The sequence below is a fragment of the Pseudonaja textilis genome, chromosome 8 (genome assembly GCF_049901715.1).
Source record: "Pseudonaja textilis isolate UNSWEBS1 chromosome 8, rPseTex1.2, whole genome shotgun sequence".
Lineage (NCBI taxonomy): Eukaryota > Metazoa > Chordata > Lepidosauria > Squamata > Elapidae > Pseudonaja > Pseudonaja textilis.
This window is the reverse complement of record NC_141997.1, coordinates 35,402,523-35,412,266: the sequence shown is the minus strand read 5'-3', so window position 1 is coordinate 35,412,266 and position 9,744 is coordinate 35,402,523.

The window sequence follows — 9,744 nt, the reverse complement described above, 5'->3', positions numbered from 1 at the left end:
TTTCCCCCACCCACTTAATTTGTCTTTCTGACTCAGGGAGAAAAATCGTGCAATGTTACTATAAATAATGCAAAGATATGAGATTGTACTTACTGTGGCAGTGAGCTCCATAATTAACCTTAACCTAGAGCTCCTTTGTAGAAAAGAAAAAGTAGATTTTATATCCCAGATGAACGTTGGTTACATGTGTTAATGGATTAAGCATTAATTCTTTCATATTTCAAAATTATTGGAATTCAAGAAATCTGAATATTTGTATTAGCTGGCAAATTTCACTCACACGTGTGTGTAGGTAAACAAAGGAAATAGACATTTATGATTTGTGTGTGTTTGTATTTATGCTCACACAATGATACATGATTGGTTGCAAAAGTTTGCTTTCAAAAGGAAGGGAAGGAAAGGGAAAGGAAAGGAAGGGAAGGGAAGGGAAGGGAAGGAAGGAAGGAAGGAAGGAAGGAAGGAAGGAAGGAAGGAAGGAAGGAAGGAAGGTAGGTATTAGAAAAAAATGTAATCTTTTTAGAAGAGAAGAGAAGATAAGAGAAGATAAGAGTAGAATAGAGTAGAATTCTTTATTGGTGAAGTATGATTGGATACACAAGGAATTTGTATTTGGTGAATAAGCTTTCAGTGTACATAAAAGATATAAGTGATAAATCATGTTCATAGTCATCATAAATACATTCATCATGAATCATAAGATACAACACTTAGTGATAGTTATAGGATACTAATAATTATAAATTCCTAATTAGTAATAATTATAAATTGAAATCAATAATCCTGAATCCAACATACCTGTGGAAGAGCAAGTACATAGGTAATATCTGTGTGTAGATACAGGCAATATCTATGTAGGGGGAAGGAATTGCCCAAGAAGACAAGTGGATAACTGCTAAGGATATTTTTCCTAGTAATTTTTGTACAGGTCTGACTCACTTTTCATGTAGCCCAAACTGTGCCCATTTGTGGATGCTTACTGAACATTTTAAAGCATAGATTCTCATCTTCATCATCACCATCACCAGCTTCATCATTTCAGCATAAAATAATTGCCCAGAAATTTCAAGTGGCATTACTACAAACATTTTGCAGCAACACCATATCTAATGAAAGAAAGTCTGTGCATCTAGGGAAAAGATTCATAGACTCCATAGCTGTCCTAAAGTTTTATCAGTTCAGCATAAAAACCAGCTAAAAACCCATAATATTAGGATACATGTGGTGGTGCATGTTAGCAAATTGGACTTTTTTTGTGGACGGCATTCCATCCTTCATATACTGCAAATGAAAATGATTCGTTGTCTATTGTGGTATAAAAAGCTGCCTTTTTACTCAATTTGTCTGTTTTGCTTCATGGACCTAGATTATTAAGAAGCAAGGAAGAATAGGAAATTATTAAGGCATTCAGGTTAAGTCGGTGATTTACCCAATACACTTTAGAGGAACCCATTTAAAATGTTGAAATAATATCTGAAATAGCAACAAAGGCACTGATGCATGTCATTGAACAGCCTGATCATGTGCGAAACTAGGAGTACATGCATAATTTTATGTTACGTGTATCTATTCTGTACAAGCTCAAAAGGCAAATTGCATAGCCAAGGAAAACTTTTTTAAGAGAAGCATTAGAGAGGGAAAATATTCAAAAAGTGAATAAATACACTTAGCATGTTATGCCTATAGGGAAATTTCAAAGGTAATCTTGATTGGAATCTTGTCGTATGTTCGGTGGTTTCAATTTTAGAGCAACATATCTGCTAAACCCATTGAAATGCTCAAAACACAGATATTAAAATCTAAAGGAGGAGTAAAATGTTACTTGCTATGATAAAGAAAACACAGAGAAAGAGAGAAAGGGATATAGACACACACGTCTGCACTTATACTCATAAAGACAGCAAGAAGTAAAGTAATATTTTCACTATAAGAAGAAGTCTGATATAAATCCTAAGTATATTGGGCTATTTACCCACATATGAAGTAGATTTTTTTTAAAAAAATATGAGGTCTTCTAGTAGAAACCAGTCATGGTTGAGATCATATCGAAATCTGTTCTCATTACTCCATTATTTCAGAACAAGGTTAAATAACTCTAAAGATACCATAAGTTATTAGGGGGCAAAATGATGTCAGTCTTCCAGTCAAGGGAGAGCAGAATGGAAGCAAAGGGAGGGCTACAATGGAGAGATCCCTTCTCTTGTTCTCTAATGTTCCTAGTGGACAATAAACTAAAGGAGCTATGTAGGGATAGTGTTGGACTACACAACATGGGTCGGTAGCATCTGAAGATACCTATTAAATTTGGGAGCAAAATGTCCATTTCCATTCACAAAGTGAAATAGCCCAAGGTCACCCACTTGCTGTAGAATTTTGGTGGCAGAGCCTTCAGGCGTTTGGTGAGATCTAAATAATTTAGGCCAAATATGTCATATCATTAGCTTTTTATTATATCATATCAAGAGCTGTGGTGGCACAGTGGTTAGAGTGCAGTACTGCAGCTTATTTCTGTTGACTGCTGGCTGCCAGCAATTTGGCAGTTTAATTCTCACTGGCTCAAGGATGACTCAGCCTACCATCTTTCCGAGGTCTGTAAAATGAGGATCCAGATTTTGGGGGGCAATATGCTGACTCCGTAAACTACTTAGAGAGGGCTGTTAAGCACTGTGAAGCGGTATATAAATCTAAGTGCTATTGCTATTTCAGTAACATCCCAACTGTTTGGCTGGTCTAAGGAACAGCCCCTGACCCTGAAAAATTCCACTCATGACCTACTGTGTATATTTCCATACTTTTAATATATAAAATAAATTAATAAATTATGCTTGCACTTTAGGGTTGTGCTTACACAGGATTTTCCAGTGATAAAGAAGTTATAATTACCTGTTTTTGAAATATTTATATGCATCAAATTACATTTTTAACATAATCCCTTTCCCCCAAAGTAAACAGGGACTGTTTGTTTAAATGTCTGGTGTGCAGATGTCTATGTATAAAAACAATACTCAATGGACTGTGGTGTGTTTATTTAAATCATTCATCTAATTGAAATCCAATTCTTCCTCTTTATCAGTAAATTAATATTCTTGCCAATTATTCAGTGCCAATACTCCAGATACAATAGGATGTTAATGGTACTCTTAAAAAAACAATTTAAATAAAAGTACTGATTTAAGAGCAGTTTGGGATACAAGCAAACCTTTCATTACAGGTTATTTTATGCAATAAAATAGTGAACTCAAAGGAAGTCAAGAGAAAATGAAAGCTATTTTGGATGATATAAAGAAAAAGATGATAAATTAAAGAAATTTCCAAAGAAGATAAGTATTTTTCAACAAATTAAACTTTTACAATGATGGCTATCTAAGTTAATTAAAAGAAATGGAAATAAAAATGAACCATGTGAAGCAAAAACTAAAATCTTAGTTTGCAAACAAACCAGGGAATTGGTTGGCATGTGAATTACAAAAGGAAAATGAAATGTTGAAGTTACAAGAGGCAGATACTGTATTAATGGATAATGTGTCCATACATAAAGCATTTCATCAATATTATTTCGGCATGTGCAATGTATAACTCTCTAGAGAAAATAGATGAATACTAAAGAAACAAAATATTCTGAGGACTACAAAGGAACAGTGACAGATTATGAAAAGACATACCATAGAACATAGAATAATAATAGTGTTGGAAGTCTTCTAGTGAAATCTTCGGTCCATGGCGGGAGAAATTTCCAAAGAAGATAAGCATTTCTCAACAAATTAAACTTTTACAATGATGGCTATCTAAATTAATTGAAAGAAATGGAAATAAAAATGAACTATGTAAGCATACGATGGAACATCTATATCATTCTGGACAAAATCTCTTCCTGAAAAATTCCAAGATGGAACACCTACAATTTTCTTTAGTTCTAGGTTGAATTTCTCCTTAATCATCTTCCATCTTTTTCTTCTTGTCCTGCCCAAAGATGCTTTGGACAATGGATTGACCCAGTGGTGGGATTAAAAAACTTTTACCCCTGGTTCGATGGGCATGGCTTGGTGGGCGCACTTTGTGCACATGCACACACTTTGCATGCTCATGAGCACCAAACCCACACTGTGCACAGGCACAGAGGCATTCCATTTCACCTCCTGCAAGCCTGCATTCTTCCGGTTGCTTCAGCAGCTGCCACACGGCACTCTACTGTGCCGTGAAAAGCAGCTGCGCTTCAAAACAGAGGATAAAGGTGAGTACGGGAGTCCTGGTGGATGGATGGTCCCAAAAGCAGAGGGGCGAAGAGAACCAGTTCGGTCACCGCTGCTCATCCCTGCTACCGGCTTGGCAGAACCGGCCCGAACCAGTAGAATACCACCACTGGATTGATCCCTTCTTCTCTGTAACAGCCCTCAAGTACCATTAAGTCTGTTATCATATCATCTTTAGCCCTTCTCTTCTTTAGACTTAACATATACCATCTTTCGCATAAAATAAGACTGGGTCGGGTTTTTTTTGAAACGCCACCCCCCAAAAAAACAGCTAGGCCGTCTTTTCGAGGGTGACTTAATTCCCCCCCTTGCATCCTTGGGTGGGCAGGTGGCGACGACTTGGCTGTTGACCTCGGTGTTGCTGGGGCACTTCGTATCGGGAGACCTTCTGCCACCGTTGCTTTCCCTTCTCCCTGTGCTGCCACGGCATTTGTAGCGATGCCGTGGTGTTTGGTGCAGCGACATGGCATTTGGCGCAGCCACACGGGGCCAGCCAGGGCTCCTCCCTGCAACTGGAGCCTGGTGGAGACACTCAGCTTCAGGCACTCCTGTCACTGCCTTCCTGGGCATCGTTGGAAGGTAAAGCCCATTCTTTTAAAAATGATGCCCAATACCGGTACGACAAAGCCTCCTCTGCCCGAGAGGGCAGCCCAACCCCATGTGGGGAGGTAAATCTCCTGGGACCACAGCGCAGGATCAGCCCACCCCAGGAAAAGTGCCCAGCTGCCATCCCTGCCTGGCGCCAGGCAGAGCGCAAAGAGCTTCACCTGGGGTGCCCAGCGCAGCTGACAGGTGGGCCCTCCTGCCCATCGGCAGACCTCTGGCCAAGGCAGTGAGTGCTTCTCTGTTGGGCCCTCTGCTCATCCCACCAGGGCCATGCTGGGTGGGCTGGGTGGGCTGGGCAGAGCCAGGAAAGCGAGCCATGGGTGTGCACCTGCCTGCCAAGTGAAAGAGCTGGGCCGACCCGAGCTTGGCTTCCTTCCCAAGTCCCTCCAGCCTGACCCTGAAGGGGCCACCAGGAGAGGCCACCTGAGGCAGTGATAGTGCCCGCCCATCTATGAAGAGGGAGGCAAGGCGATGGCCCGTGCCATGTCCTCCTCTGAGCTGAGCCCTGCTGAGTGAGTGCCTCTGCCTGATGCCCTTGCTGCTGCAGTGTTTGGAGCTGCCAGCGCATTTGAAGATGCGTGGGAGGGGGACAGGCTGGGCGAGGGGTGGAAAGGACAGGCAGCTTCAGGCTCTCTCCGCCAGACCCACCAGTCAGGGAAGCAGCACTGCCATTGCTTCACCTCCCTGTCCGCGGATGGGTAGGCACTATCACTGCCTCAAGCAGCCTCTCCCAGTGGCCCCTTCGGGGTTGGGCTGGAGAGATTTGGGAAGCCAAGCTCGGGGCAGCCCGGCTCTTTCGCTTGGCAGGCAGACACTCACCTGCAGCTCGCTTTCCCAGCTCTGCCCAGCCTGCCCGGCTCTAGTGTGGCCCTGGCAGGATGAGCAGAGGGTGCAGCGGGGAGGCGCTCGCTGCCTTGGCCAGAGCTCCACCACCAGGCAGGAGGGCCCACCTGTCAGCTGCGCTGGGTGCAGCTCTTCATGCTCTGCCTGGTGCCAGGTAGGGATGGCAGCTGGGTGCTTCTCCCAGGGTGGGCCAATCCTGTGCTGCAGTCCTGGGAGATTCGCCTCCCCACGTGGGGCTGGGCTGCCCTCTTGGGCAGGGGAGGCTTCTCGGGCAGGGGAGGCATCGTTTTTAAAAGAATGGGCTTTGCCTTCAAACGATGCCCGGGAAGGCAGCGACAGGAGTGCCTGAAGCTGAGTGTCTCCACCAGGCTCCAGTTGCAGGGAGGAGCCCTGGCTGGCCCCGTGTGGGGCCAAACACCACGGCATCGCTCCAAATGCCGTGGCAGCACAGGGAGAATGTAAAGCAATGGTGGCGGAAGGTCTCCCGATACGAAGTGCCCCACCAATGCTGAGGTCAATGCAGGCAGCACCATATCTGGGTGTGCAACAAAAGTACTTCCTAATGGCCACCCCCCCCACCATTTCCCCCCATTTCGCATGTTTTAATATAGGCCTTAATTTGGGGGGGGAGGGGCTTAATTTCATTTTATGCCTATAAAACATGCTGGGACTTCCTATTGGGGGAGTCCGTATTGTTGGAGAAACACGGTAGTATCTAGTGAAGATAATTTTGCCAAATTGATAAGATTACATTTCAGAGAAAGGACAAATTGTTAATGGAGATCTAAAAAAAATTTTTTAGATACAACAAAGAAAAGAGAGGGTGCCCAACTATCTGTTTTCTTATCTATTCTGGCTCTCAAAATACTAATTTAGATATAAGAAAATAAGAGAGGGCTAAAAAGAATCTTAAAAGCTGAGGACTTTTGCAGATGATTTGGTGATCATTTTGGAAGATCTCTCAAAGGGAGATCTTAATGGGCAAATTAAAAGAATTTGATGCACTGACAGGTTCAAGATTAATGAATAGAAGATAAACACGTTAGCAAAAATATTAAATATAAGATCAAACAGAATTGATGAATAAAATGGCTTTTAGTTCTAATTTCTAATTAATTTCTAATTAAGGTTGAAAAGAAGGTACAATATCTGGGTATCATTATGACAAATATGAACTATAGATTATTTCAAAATAACTATGATAAGAGGTGGAAAGTTAAAAAAGTTAAGTTAAAGTTAAAAAAGTTAAAAAAAGTTAAAAGTTAAAAAAAAAGACATGCTTATTTTTGTATTAGTTTATTAATCAAATGTATACAGGTGCCCATCTCATCAAAGGCATCTCTGGATGACACACATATAAGACTTACCTCAACAATAAATAATATTAAAAAAAGAGATATGAATCCTAGGCAGAAAGGGGATAAAAATAAGCAGTTTCACAATGTTACTATGAGAGAAACTACAACTATCATTGATAGGGAAAATTTCTCGAATATATTTTTTGTTTTTGTTTCAGACAATATCTGTTTTGACAAGTGATACACCATTTAAACAGTGGCAGAAGGATATATCTAAATTTGTGTGGCAAGGGGAAAATATGAGTTAAATATAAGGTGTCTCAACATGCAAAGGAAAGAGGAGGTTTGGGTTTTCCTGATTTGAAATTGTATTTTGCAGCTTGGTACTTGGCTTGAGTGAAATAATGGGTGCTACTGAAAAAATAAAAGAATAGAAATAGAAGAAATAAAGGGATATGAACTGATTTGGGTGGCATGCTTATTTATGGTACTACAAAATCAGTTACTGGAGATTTTAAAAATAATTAGGTATGCCATACTGAGAAATTAGAATAGATACAAATCTAAGCATCTTTTTGGCTCTCAGCAAAAGAAGAATTTTATAGGCAACAAATAATAGGCAAATACAAATGGTGGAATAGAATCATTAAAGAAAGGATGAAAAAAGAGGCACAGAATGAAATGTGAATGGCAAAAATTAGAATAATTTTTATTTATTTAAATAATTAAATAGAATATTTTTTATTTATTTAAATAATTAAATAGAATTGTTAAATTGCCCCACAGCAAGTTGTCTTGTGGCAAGTTGTCCCACAGCGAGTTGGCCATGATGAGTTGGCTTCAATAAGTTGGCCATGGTGAGTTGACCATGATGAGCTGGCCGCAGCAATTTGGCTTTGCAAAATTGTCCCATTTTCTGCTGAGATAGCTAAATTGATTAATTTGAACAGAGAAAGGACACTTTCTACATGAATTACTGGCTGGAGATCCCTTATGGACTTCTATTTATCTTTTATTTTCCTTTTCTAATTAATTTTCTTTTACTTTTTACTTTTTCTAGTTTTCTCTGTGATTTCTTTCTTTATCTTTTCTTACTTTACCTTTGTTTGTATTCATTTTTTACCTTCCCTTTGAAAAATCTTTAATAAAGATGAAAAAAATGTTAATCCTCTTCATGAAAAGATTGCAATTTACCTTAATGTTCTCTTCTACACTATAAAATAAAACCTGAAGCCAACTATTTTTTCGTAAAAAGTATATACTCTCAATGTAGGGGACAAAATATCACAACAAATACTAACATTTTAATCTGCCTTTGGAAATCTAATCATCTAAAATTCTATATATCTATCAGAAATGGGAACAATCTATACTCTCATTCCTTCCTTCCAGACTATTCTGAACTAAAAAAAATAAAAGTCTACAGTAAATAGACAGTAAAGTTTAGGCAGTCAGGATTTCTGATACTTTTAAATACTGGACCCATAATCATCCCAAACCTTTGCTCTAACTTTTTCTGGGAAGAGAGCAAAATCTGAGTATGTCACCTCATTTCCCTCAACAGATTGGGTTTTAGAAAAGGCACAATTGTATTTTGTAAGTTTGAAGGAGTCATTATGAGTCCAACTAGCATTAAATTGATCTGATTTAACAACTAGTGAGTACAACACTTTACTTCTAGATGAAGATTCTGAATCTTGAACCTGGGACTTCTGCCATGCAAAACATGTCAGCTGTAAGTGAAGTCCTGTATATCCAGTTTCGTGCACTGGCTCTTTGTAGAGAAGTGTGGTATTATCAGATGTCATGGACGGAGTTGTTTCTGCGCAGTTTGTTGTTAGTTTCACTTTGGTGCATGTGGGATACAGGTATGGTATGCATCACTCTTCTATCCTAAAGGCATGAGTGCTTCAAAGTAGTCTTTGAAAATAACAGTATGGTAAAGGCTTCCAAACTCAAAGGAGATTGCCTTCAAGCAGGGATCCCAAAGGTGGTTTTTCAAGAGGCAACTGGACTTTCTGGTTTTTCTTTGAAGACATTTTGCTTCTCATCCAAGAAGCTTTTCAGCTCTGACTAGATGGTGGGGAATGGAAGGATTTGCAAGGCATATAACCCTAACCCTAACCCTAACCGTAACCCATTCCCCACTACCCTGTCAGAGATGAAGAAACTTCTTGGATGGGAAGCAAAATGTCTTCAAAAGAAAAAAACAAGAAAGTCCAGTTGCCTCCTGGAAAACCCACCTTTGGGACAACCATGACCTGGATGACTGAGAATCTCCATAGACATTCAAGCAGGGGTCTTATCTAAAATAGGCAACTGCTAATACATAGCCCTTCAAATGCAGCTGCTGCATTTGAATCAAAACAGTACAGTCATGTTTAGTGTGTGGGTGTCTATTCCTGTAGGAACTGTTAGTTTTCTAATCCCAGGCCCCATATTTTAGGGCAGGAAGCAGCTTTAATACACAGCCTGTTTTTTTTTCTACCTGGCACCCTAGTTGCAGCATATGACATGTTCTACTTTTGCACATTGGGAAGGAGCGGGGGTGGGGAGGAATGTGGATACATTTGCACCCAAATAGTCTCCACTTCCTGAATCCCTGTTGTTTTCCCCAAAGTATTTGTAACAAACATATATCTGTTACCTCTCTCATTCAGTGGTGGGATTAAAAACATTTTTTACTACTGGTTCTGTGGGCGTAGCTGATGGGCGTGGAATGCTGCAACTTGGTGGATGTGGCGGGGTAG